The sequence below is a fragment of the Papio anubis genome, chromosome 2 (assembly GCF_008728515.1).
Source record: "Papio anubis isolate 15944 chromosome 2, Panubis1.0, whole genome shotgun sequence".
NCBI lineage: Eukaryota > Metazoa > Chordata > Mammalia > Primates > Cercopithecidae > Papio > Papio anubis.
Genome location: NC_044977.1, coordinates 182,923,426 through 182,933,766, shown reverse-complemented (window position 1 = coordinate 182,933,766; position 10,341 = coordinate 182,923,426).

Genomic DNA, 10,341 nt, shown 5'->3' with positions numbered 1-10,341 from the left:
ATAGAAAACTTACATAAAATGTGATATTGGAATACCATCTTTCAAGATTTTTTGGTTCCAAAATTCAGGATAAGATTTTGACAGCTACCTTGGATGTGTGTGTGTGTGTGTGTGTGTGTGTGTGTGTGTGTGTGTGAGACAGAGAGAGACAAAGAGACAGAGAGCCTGTTTTGCCAGTTCCTTAAGCATAGATATGCCTATTCTGCCTCTTGTGGAACCCAGCTCTGGCCTAGAAGCGGCCTAGAGAACTGGAAGCTGCCTCCCACTTAGGTGTTCCTAGAAAGTTTAGGCTTGAAGTGGCAACATTCAACACCTCGGACTTCCTTGGCACACTCATGTTTTGTTTTTGAAGGGCAGGATCTGAGCCGGTTCTTGCAAGCCACACATTCTGATGAATTAAATTATGACCCCAGCAAGCGCTTAGGATGTCAGTAACAACTTCAACAAGACATCCAAAACAGAATTTTCTCAGACAGAGGCAGGACAAGTGTCTGTCTGCCCCCCAAATGTCATCTCCACAGTCCACAGAGCGCCTAAAAATCAACCAGTAAAGTCAAGTCCACCATTAAAGAAAAGCAAATATCTGATCTAAAGCCTTGGCTTCCTGCTAATGTCCAAATATTTCAAGAGAAGTCACATTAGGCCATTGAGATTAGAGACACGAGAGACTTTCCAAGGTCCCCTGGCTTAGATAAGTGGCCCATGAAAATGAGGTTCCATATAGTTTAGCAGGCTGACTGAACCAAGAAGACAACAAAGAGAAATAGAAGCAATTCTCAATTATATCACTGCTTTATTTTGTTATGGTGTTTTCCTATTTATTTTGGTTTATGTTACTGTCTGTTGCTACTTATTAGAACGTAAACTTCAGGTCAGGTGCAGTGGATCATGCCTGTAATGCCAGCACTTTGGGAGGCCGAGACAGGCAGATCACCTGAAGTCAAGAGTTTGAGACCAGACTGGCCAACATGGTGAAACTCCGTCTCTACTAAAAATGCAAAAATAGCCGGGCGTGGTGGCACATGCCTGTAGTCCCAGCTACTTGGGAGGCTGAGACAGGAGAATCACTTGAACCCAGAAGGTAGAGGTTGCAGTGAGCCAAGTGCACCATTGCGCTCCAGCCTGGGTGACAAGAGTGAAATTCTGTCTCAAAAAAAAAAAAAAGTAAACTTCAGGAGAGCAGAGATTTTGCCTATTCAAAGTTGTATCCCTTAGTTCCTAGAACAGAACCTGGCACAAAGTAGGCAATAATAAATGTTGAATTAATGAATAAATGAATGATCATATTCAACTTTCCTTTGGAGATAACTATTATTGTCTCTCATTTTACAAATAAGGAATCTAGAGTTCAATGAGGGTAAGTAATTTGTTCAAGGCACAAGTCTAGAATTTGAACCAGATCTGTCTAACTACAAAATCCCTATGCTTTCTAATTCCTCATGTCCTTCACCCCTCCTGATGGACTGTGAGGCCTCAAGGTTGATGTATGTGCTTCAGGGTAGTTTCAGGGCTGGTATAAAAAATATTTTCTTTGGCTGGGCACAGTAGCTCATGCCTGTAATCCCAGCATTTTGGGAGGCTGAGGCGGGTGGATCACTTGAGGTCAGGAGTTTGAGACCAGCCTGACCAACATGGTGAAACCCCGTCTCCCCTAAAAATACAAAAAAAAAATTAGCCGGGTATGGTGGCAGGCACTCGTAATCCCAGCCACTCGGGGAGCTGAGGCATTAGAATCGTTTGAACCCGGGAGGCGGAAGTTGTGGTGAGCTGGAGATCGCACACTCCAATCTGGGTGACAGAGCAAGAATCCATCTCAAAAAAAAAAAAAAAAAATTTTCTTCTAACCTTATAAGAAAGGAGCTGGTTAGAGAAAGCTTTAGCTATTGCACAAGGTGGAATAACTTTAGCCCCACAATCCCATCAAGACTGTGCTGGGCCTGGCCTGGCTGTCGGTCAGCGACATTGTGAAAGCCTAGCATTTTGTGAGGCCTCAGGGAAATCTGCCATCCACCACAAAGGCCGTCATGTGGAAAGAAGCAGTTCTGTGGCATACTGGTTTAAAGACTGTAATTGAAAAATGTTCAATCAGAAATGCCTTGAGGCTAGTCTTTTTCCCAGGACAGAATTATTACTACCTAGACCAAAATAACCAAATAAATGCAATCTTTTCCTCCAGGGTACTGTAGCTACAGGTCAAGCCCCTGTTAGCATGTGAGTTGGGATACTGAAACAGGCCAAATTGCTTAGTTTATCTTAAGTATGGTTAAGTATTGCCATATATTTTTGCCTAATTATGATGTTTTAAAATAATCTTTTTTTTCTCTCTTTTTTTTTTCTGAGACAGAGTCTCACTCTGTCCCCCAGGCTGAAGTACAGTGGCGCGATCTCGGCTCACTGCAACCTCCGCCTCCCGGGTTCACGCCATTCTCCTGCCTCAGCCTCGTGAGTAGCTAGGACTACAGGCGCCCACCACCACTCCTGGCTAATTTTTTGTATTTTCAGTAGAGATGGAGTTTCACCGTGTTAGCCAGGATGGTCTCGATCTCCAGACCTCATGATCCACCAGCCTCGGTTTCCCAAAGTGCTGGGATTACAGGTGTGAGCCACCGCGCCCTGGCAGAAATAATCTTAACTGAAGTAACCAAGCATAAGCACTGTATTTTGAAAAATAAAGATTGGAGCAAGATGGTAGAGTGAGCATGTCCTACAGCAATGTACGCAATCCCCAAACCCCTAGAAATGGCAAGAAACGAGAACATTTTCTTTTTCTTTTTTTCTTTTTCTTTTTTTTTTTGAGACGGCGTTTCACTCTTGTTGTCCAGACTGGAGTACAATGGCATGATCTCAGCTCACCACAACCTCTGCCTCTCTGGTTCAAGCAATTCTTCTGCCTCAGCCTCCCAAGTAGCTGGGATTATGGGCATGTGCCACCATGACTGGCTAATTTTGTATTTTTAGTAGATTTTGTAATTTTTGTAATTTTTGTATTCTCCATGTTGGTCAGGCTGGTCTCGAACTCCCGACCTCAGGTGATCTGCCCGCCTCAGTCTCTCAAAGTGCTGGGATTACAGGTGTGAGCCACCACTCCTGGCCAGGAGAATATTTCTTTATCTCTTCTGAAGACATAGCTACAGCTGTACTTCCTCCAAAGTACCTCAGATGATAATTTAAGTATCTAGTTTACTACTGCATGCTTTGGACTGTCACCTCCTGCCACCAGCCAGAAGGCCATCATGATTCAGGCCCAGTCAATGCAGGCAGGAACCTCTGCATTCATACTTTTTAAAGCCTGTGTCCTTGGACCACTCCCGATACTAAAAAATTGTACTAGGCAAGGGATTTGTTACAATAATTTTAGAAAGGCTAGAGAAAGAAAGAGAGATGGTATTGCCTAAAGACCAGGAATTGGTGACTGTCCCTGGGCCACAGCCTATGAGCCTGCACTTACTGCGTGTCTTGCTAGCTGCTCCACCATTGCCACTGAACAGGAGCCACTGTCACCGCCGTTGCCAAGGGCACCCACTGAAACACAAGAGCTCCTCTCTTCTTCCCCACTTCAATCTTTTCATGGTTGTCTCCCATGAGAACAAGCTAACTGGTACCCATCTGACAAAGGAATGTAGGATGTGTCATTTTAGTCATCAAGCTCCAGGAATACAAAAGGGATTATGGAGAGGTGAATGGATGGCTAAGTACTAATCGACATGATCTGGCATAGGTCACAATGTCAAAAAAAAAGAAGTGACACCCAAGGAAACAAAGCTAATAGAAAAAAGGGGGAAGCTTAAGAATAACTATAATTATTATATTCAAAAAGATGTGATAGGAATAACATACATTAAAATAATTAATGTCTAGTCTGCCCACAGTAGGAGGTGAAAATAAATTTCTGATTTTTTGTCACTAAATTCGTGGTGCTTTGCTATGGCAACCTTAGGAAACCAGTACAAGGATCTAGGGCCAGTGAAGAGTTCTTACATATGACAACAAAAGCACGATCCACTAAAGAAAAAAATGAAAGATGAAATTTCAACAAAACTAAAACTTTTGCTCTGTGAAACATCCTGTTAAGAGGAGGAAAAGGCAATCTATGAATTAGAGGAAAGTATTTGCAAACCATATTTGAGACAAGAGATCTGGATCTAGATTGTATAAAGAAATCTCAAAACTAAATGGTAAAAAAAATTCAATTAGAAAATGGACAAAGGACATGAACAATTATTTCACTGAGTAGGAAACACAAATGACAAACAAGCACATGCAAAGATGTTTAGCATTATTAACCATTATGGAAGCGCAAATTAAAATCACCATGAGATATCACTACATGCCTACTAGAATGGCTAAAATTAAAAATAGGAATACTATAATGATAGATATGTGTGGATACATACAATCGTCAAAACCCATAGAATGTACAACACTAGGCCAGGCACGGTGGCTCATGCCTGTAATCACAGCACTTTGGGAGGCTGAGGCAGGCAGATCACTTGAGGTCAGGAGTTGGAGACCAGCCTGGCCAAAATGGTGAAACCCTATCTCTACTAAAAATACAAAATTAGCTGGGTGTGGTGGCATGCGCCTGTAATCCCAGCTACTTGGGAGGCTGAGGCAGGAGAATCACTTGAACCCAGGAGGTGACGATTTTGGTGAGCCAAGGTCACGCCATTGCACTCAGCCTGGGCAAAAAAGAGAGAAACTCCGTCTCATTTAAAAAAAAAAAAAAGAGAGAGAGAGAAATTGTAAAACACTAAGTTAATCCTAATACAAACTAGGGACTTTAGATGAATAAAAAGAACAAAAAGATGTGGAGAATAGAGAACACAAACTTTTTTTGAACTAAAAATAGTGAGACTGGCCAGGCACAGTGGTGCACGCCTGTAACCCCAGCACTTTGGGAGGCAGAGGCAGGTGGATCGGTTGAGGTCAAGAGTTTGAGACCAGCCTGGGCAACATGGTGGAACTCCACCTCTATTAAGAATACAAAAAAAATTAGCCACGGGTGGTAGCACTCACCTGTAGTCTCAGCTACTCAGGACGCTGAGATGTGAGGATCGCTTGAGCCTGGGAGTCAGGGGTTGCAGTGAGCCGAGATAGTGCCACTTCCAGCCTGGGCAACTGAATGAGACTCTGCCAAAAAAAAAAAAAAAAAAAGGTGAAAATACTAAATTTGGGAAAGAATGCATAAAAATAGATTACTCATACTTTGCTGATGGGAATGGAAAATAATGCAGCCACTCTGAAAAATAGTTTGGCAGTTTATTTGAAGATTAAATAGCAGTAACACTCCTGGGCATTTATCCCAAAGAACTAAAAATTATATCCATATGGCCGGGCTCAGTGGCACACGCCTGTAATCCCAGCACTTTGGGAGGCCGAGACGGGCAAATCACCTGAGGCCAGGAGTTCGAGACCAGCCTGGCCAACATGGTGAAACTCTATCTCTACTAAAAATATAAAAACGACTCGGGTGTGGTGGTGCATGCCTGTAATCCCAGCTACTTGAGTCTGAGGCAGGAGAATTGCTTGAACCCGGGAGGCAGAGGTTGCAGTGAGCCGAGATCACGCCACTGCACTCCAGCCTGGGCGACAGAGTGAGACTCCATCTAAAAAAAAAAAAAAAAAAAAACACACACAAAAAACTACGTCCATACAAAAATCTGTACATAAAAATCTGAACACCCCTGTACATATATGTCTCTGCTCATTTGTAAGTAAATATTTATGATAAATTTCTAGAAGTGGCATTGCAGGGTAAAGAGATATGCACATCTTAAATTGATACTTATTGTAAACTGAATCTCAAGAATCCACTGTTGATTTATATTTCTCCCAGTGTAGGATGAGAGTACCCATTTCTCTATATCCTCACCAGTACCCAATTCTGTCAAACTTAAATATCTGGTATTCTAATAGATTGTGTTAAAAGTGCCTCATTTTTATTTGTATTTCTTCTATTATATGTGATTAAATGCATCACATATTTATTGATTATTTGTATTTTTTCCTGGAATTGTGTGTTTCTATCCTTGTCCATTTTCCTTATTGAATTATTCTTATTAATTTTGAAAATATTTTTATTAACACATAATGTACATATTTTTGGGATACATGTAATAATTTGGCACATTCATATGATGTGTAAAGATCTAAAGAGGTCGGGTACGGTAGCTAACGCTTGTCATCCCAGCACTTTGGGAGGCCGAGGTGGGTGGATCACCTGAGATCAGGAGTTCCAGACCAGTCTGACCAACATGGTGAAATCCCATTCCTGCTAAAAATACCGGCATGGCGGTGGGCACCTGTAATCCCAGCTACTCGGGAGGGTGAGACAGGAGAATCACTGGAACCCAGGAGGCGGAGGTTGCAGTGAGCCAAAATTACACCACTGCACTTTAGCCTGGGCAACAGAATGAGACTCTGTCTGGGAAAAAATAAAAAAGTAATTAGGATATTCATCACCTGCAATATTTATCTTGTTTAATGCTAGGAACATTTGAATTGTTCTCTTCTAGCTATTTTGACAGGTACAATAGATGATCTTGAACTATGGTCACCCTACTGATCTACAAAACACTAGGTCTTATTCTTCTACCTAACTATATTTGTACCCATTTCAACCTCTCATTGAATTATTCTTATTAACTTTTAAAAGATCATTGTATACCAAGGAAATTAATTCTTTGTGATTTGTTTTGAAAATGTTTCTGTCGGCCGGGCGCGGTGGCTCAAGCCTGTAATCCCAGCACTTTGGGAGGCCGAGACGGGCGGATCACGAGGTCAGGAGATCGAGACCATCCTGGCTAACACGGTGAAACCCCGTCTCTACTAAAAATACAAAAAACTAGCCGAGCGCGGTGGCGGGCGCCTGTAGTCCCAACTACTCGGGAGGCTGAGACAGGAGAATGGCGTGAACTCGGGAGGCGGAGCTTGCAGTGAGCTGAGATCCGGCCACTGCACTCCAGCCTGGGCAGCAGAGCGAGACTCCGTCTCAAAAAAAAAAAAAAAAAAAAAGAAAATGTTTCTGTCTTTTCACTTTTAAAAATGTTTCATATAAAATTTTTGGCTTGCTATGCAGCCTAACTTATTAACATTTTGCTTTTGTCTTCTGGATCTCATGTTTTGTCTGAAAAGACTCCTCCCATTGCAAGGGTGTGGCTTGTTTTTTTTTTCAACTTTTATTTTAGATTTGGGGTGGGGTACATGTGCAGGTTTGTTACAAGGGTATATTGCATGATGCTGAAGTTTAGATATGATTGGACCCATCACTCAAGTACTGAGCATAGCACCCAACAGGTAGTTTTTCAGTCCTTGTCCCCCTCCCTTCTCTTGTAGTCCCCAGTGTCTATTGTTCCCATTTTATGTCCATGTGTACTCACTTGGTTCCCACTTGTAAGTGAGAACATGTGGTATTTGCTTTTCTGTTTCTGTGTTAGTTTACTTAGGATACTGGTCCTAGCTGCATCCATGTTGCTGCAAAGGCCATGATTTCATTCTTTTTTCTGACTGCGTAGTATTCCATGGTGTATATGTACCACATTTTCTTTATCCACTCCTCTGTTGATTAACACCTTGGTTGTTTCCATGTATTTGCTATTGTGAATAGTGCTGTGATGAACCTACAGGTGCATGTGTCTTTTTGATAGAACAATTTATTTTCCTTTGGATGTATATCTAGTAATGGGATTGTTGGTTTGAATGATATTTTTAGTTCTTTGAGAAATCTCCTGCTTTCCACAGTAGCTAAATGAATTTATGTTCCCCCCAACAGTGCATAAGCAATCCCTTTTCTCGGCAGCACTGCCAACATCTGTTATGTTTAGTAATAGCCATTTTGAATGGTGTGTGATGATATTTCATTGTGGTTTTGACTTGCTTGTCTCTGATGATTAGTGATGATAAGCATTTTTTCATATGATCGTTTGTCACTTGGATGACAAAAATTCTCTTTTGAGAATTGTCCAAAAAGTAAGCAAAGGACATAAATGGGGTTATTTGTTTTTTTGCTTGTTGATTTAAGTTCCTTATAGATTCAGAATATTAGACCTTAGTCAGATACATAGTTTGTGCATGTTGTCTTCCATTCTGTAGGTTGTCTGCTTACTCTGTTGATAGTTTCTTTTGCTGTGCAGTCAAGGTTACTTTTTAAAATATGTTTTCTTTTTCAGCAGTAAAGCTCAAATAAAAGTTTTCCTCTAGAATGTCCATGATTTCTTTTTCTTTTAATTATTTTATTTGACCAAACTTTAATTATTTTCTTTGACAGACAAAATAGAATTAATCAAAGGCTGTTTACTCAAAACTTACTGTTATAAGATAGTCAGCTACCATCACAGTAGAGGTTGGAAGGGATTTGAAAGAAGAGTAAGTTTTTTTTTGTTTTATTGTTTGTTTGTTTGTTTGTTTGTTTTGAGATGGAATCTCACTCTGTTGCCCAGGCTGGAGTGCAGTGGCACGATCTCAGCTTACTACAAGCTCCGCCTCGCGGGTTGAAGCGATTCTCCTGCCTCAGCCTCCCGAGTAGCTGGGACTACAGGCGCCCACCACCACTCCCAGCTAATTTTTGTATTTTTAGTAGAGACGGGGTTTCACCATGTTTGCCAGGCTGGTCTCAAACTCCTGACCTCAGGTGATCCACCTGCCTTGGCCTCCCAAAGTGCTCGGATTACAGGCATGAGCCACTGTGCTCAATCTAGAAGAGTAAGTTTTACAGACTACAAGGAGGAAGACTTAAGCCAATCTTTGGTGAGTGCTCTTTTAGGGTGAGATATTCTAGTTCCAATAGGGTAAAAGATACTTGGAATGAGGGAGTCTTTCTGGTTGCCTTTAAAGTGTATATAGTAGTCTTTGATTGCTTCACAATCTATTGGTACATAAGTGGGGGGCTTTCCAGGCTGCATGACAACTGAAAGACAATCTGCTTCTCAGCTTTGGAGTCTTGCATAAGCAATTCCTTGTTCAAGAGGGAACTGAAGGGAAATCTAGCATTATTTGATTAGTTAGTTAGTGGACCCAACACCCTCCTTTTTAATGCACATTTAGCTTTTTGGTTATATTTTTTAAATGACCTTTTTATATACCCATTTTTCAAATGCATTGGGATCTCTTTCAGGATTCTCTACTCTGTTCATTATATGTGTTAATCCCTCACCAAGAATATGTATATTCTTGGCAAATGAAAGGAGCATCGTGCAAAGCTATCAGATAATTTGGGATAGCTTTACGAAACTATCTGAACGTTTATCCATTAACAAAGCTTGATACTAGAGTAAATATGTAATTAGGGGGTTCTGTTTTGTAAGACTTTCCACTCTCATACTAACATAGAGCTTGGCACACAGGAGGACTCCATATATGTCGGCTGAACACAGTCAGTCAGTCCTCACTTAATGTCATCAATAGGTTCTTGGAAATTTGGACTTCAAGCAAAACTTTGTAAGCAGATCCTCAAATAATGTTACTTAGTTACAACACTGATGAGAAATTTCAAAATTGATTTCATTATACATGATTTCACTTAAAATTGCAGTTTCCAAGAACCTGCTGATAACATTGAGGACTTACTGTACAGAAATACTAGTGTGGTAATGGGAACTCTGAACTAGGAGTTGGAAGACCTGGCTTCTAGCCCCTGCTCTGTTGCAGGCTGCTGGGGCAACCATGATACACATTAACAGACTTGTAGCTGTCAGAAATCATGTAGAAATATCTCCCCATTAGGGACCATAATTCCTACCCCTCCTTGATAATTCCCACCCCTCCTTGAAGTGAGGAGTGGTCACATGACTAAGTTTTCACTAATGGAATGTGAGAGAAGGTGATGTGTGCCACTTCCAGGTTGAGTCTTAAAATACTGCACACGTAATCCTCAGTCTCTTTCCCCTACCTGTGAACACAGATATGCACGTAACTCAGTTTGGACCATACAGATAAAGACACTGTTCTAGGACATGATGGAAAACCCAGATGGAAGAAGTTTGCAAATCCTGAATAACTGTGTGGGGCAAGCAGCTTCCTATCTGCCCTGGACTGTGACATGAGACAAAAGTAAACTTATTATTTAAGTCATTATATGGCTGAGTCTCTGGTGTAGCACCTTACTAACATACATGCCATGTGGCATTCCACCATGATTTCTGGGTTCAAAGAGTTTGGGAAATGATGTGGTTATCATAAGTATGCAGACTTCCTTCCTGTAGAATTTCTTTGAGCCTGGGTAATTTTTTTTTTCCCTATAGAACAACTTGAGGGAGAAAACTGCTGATCTCTTGTATTCTCTTGCTTGGTCTGAAAAACACTCTGGAAATGCTGATTTGGATGATTTCTACTTCCTTTAAATAT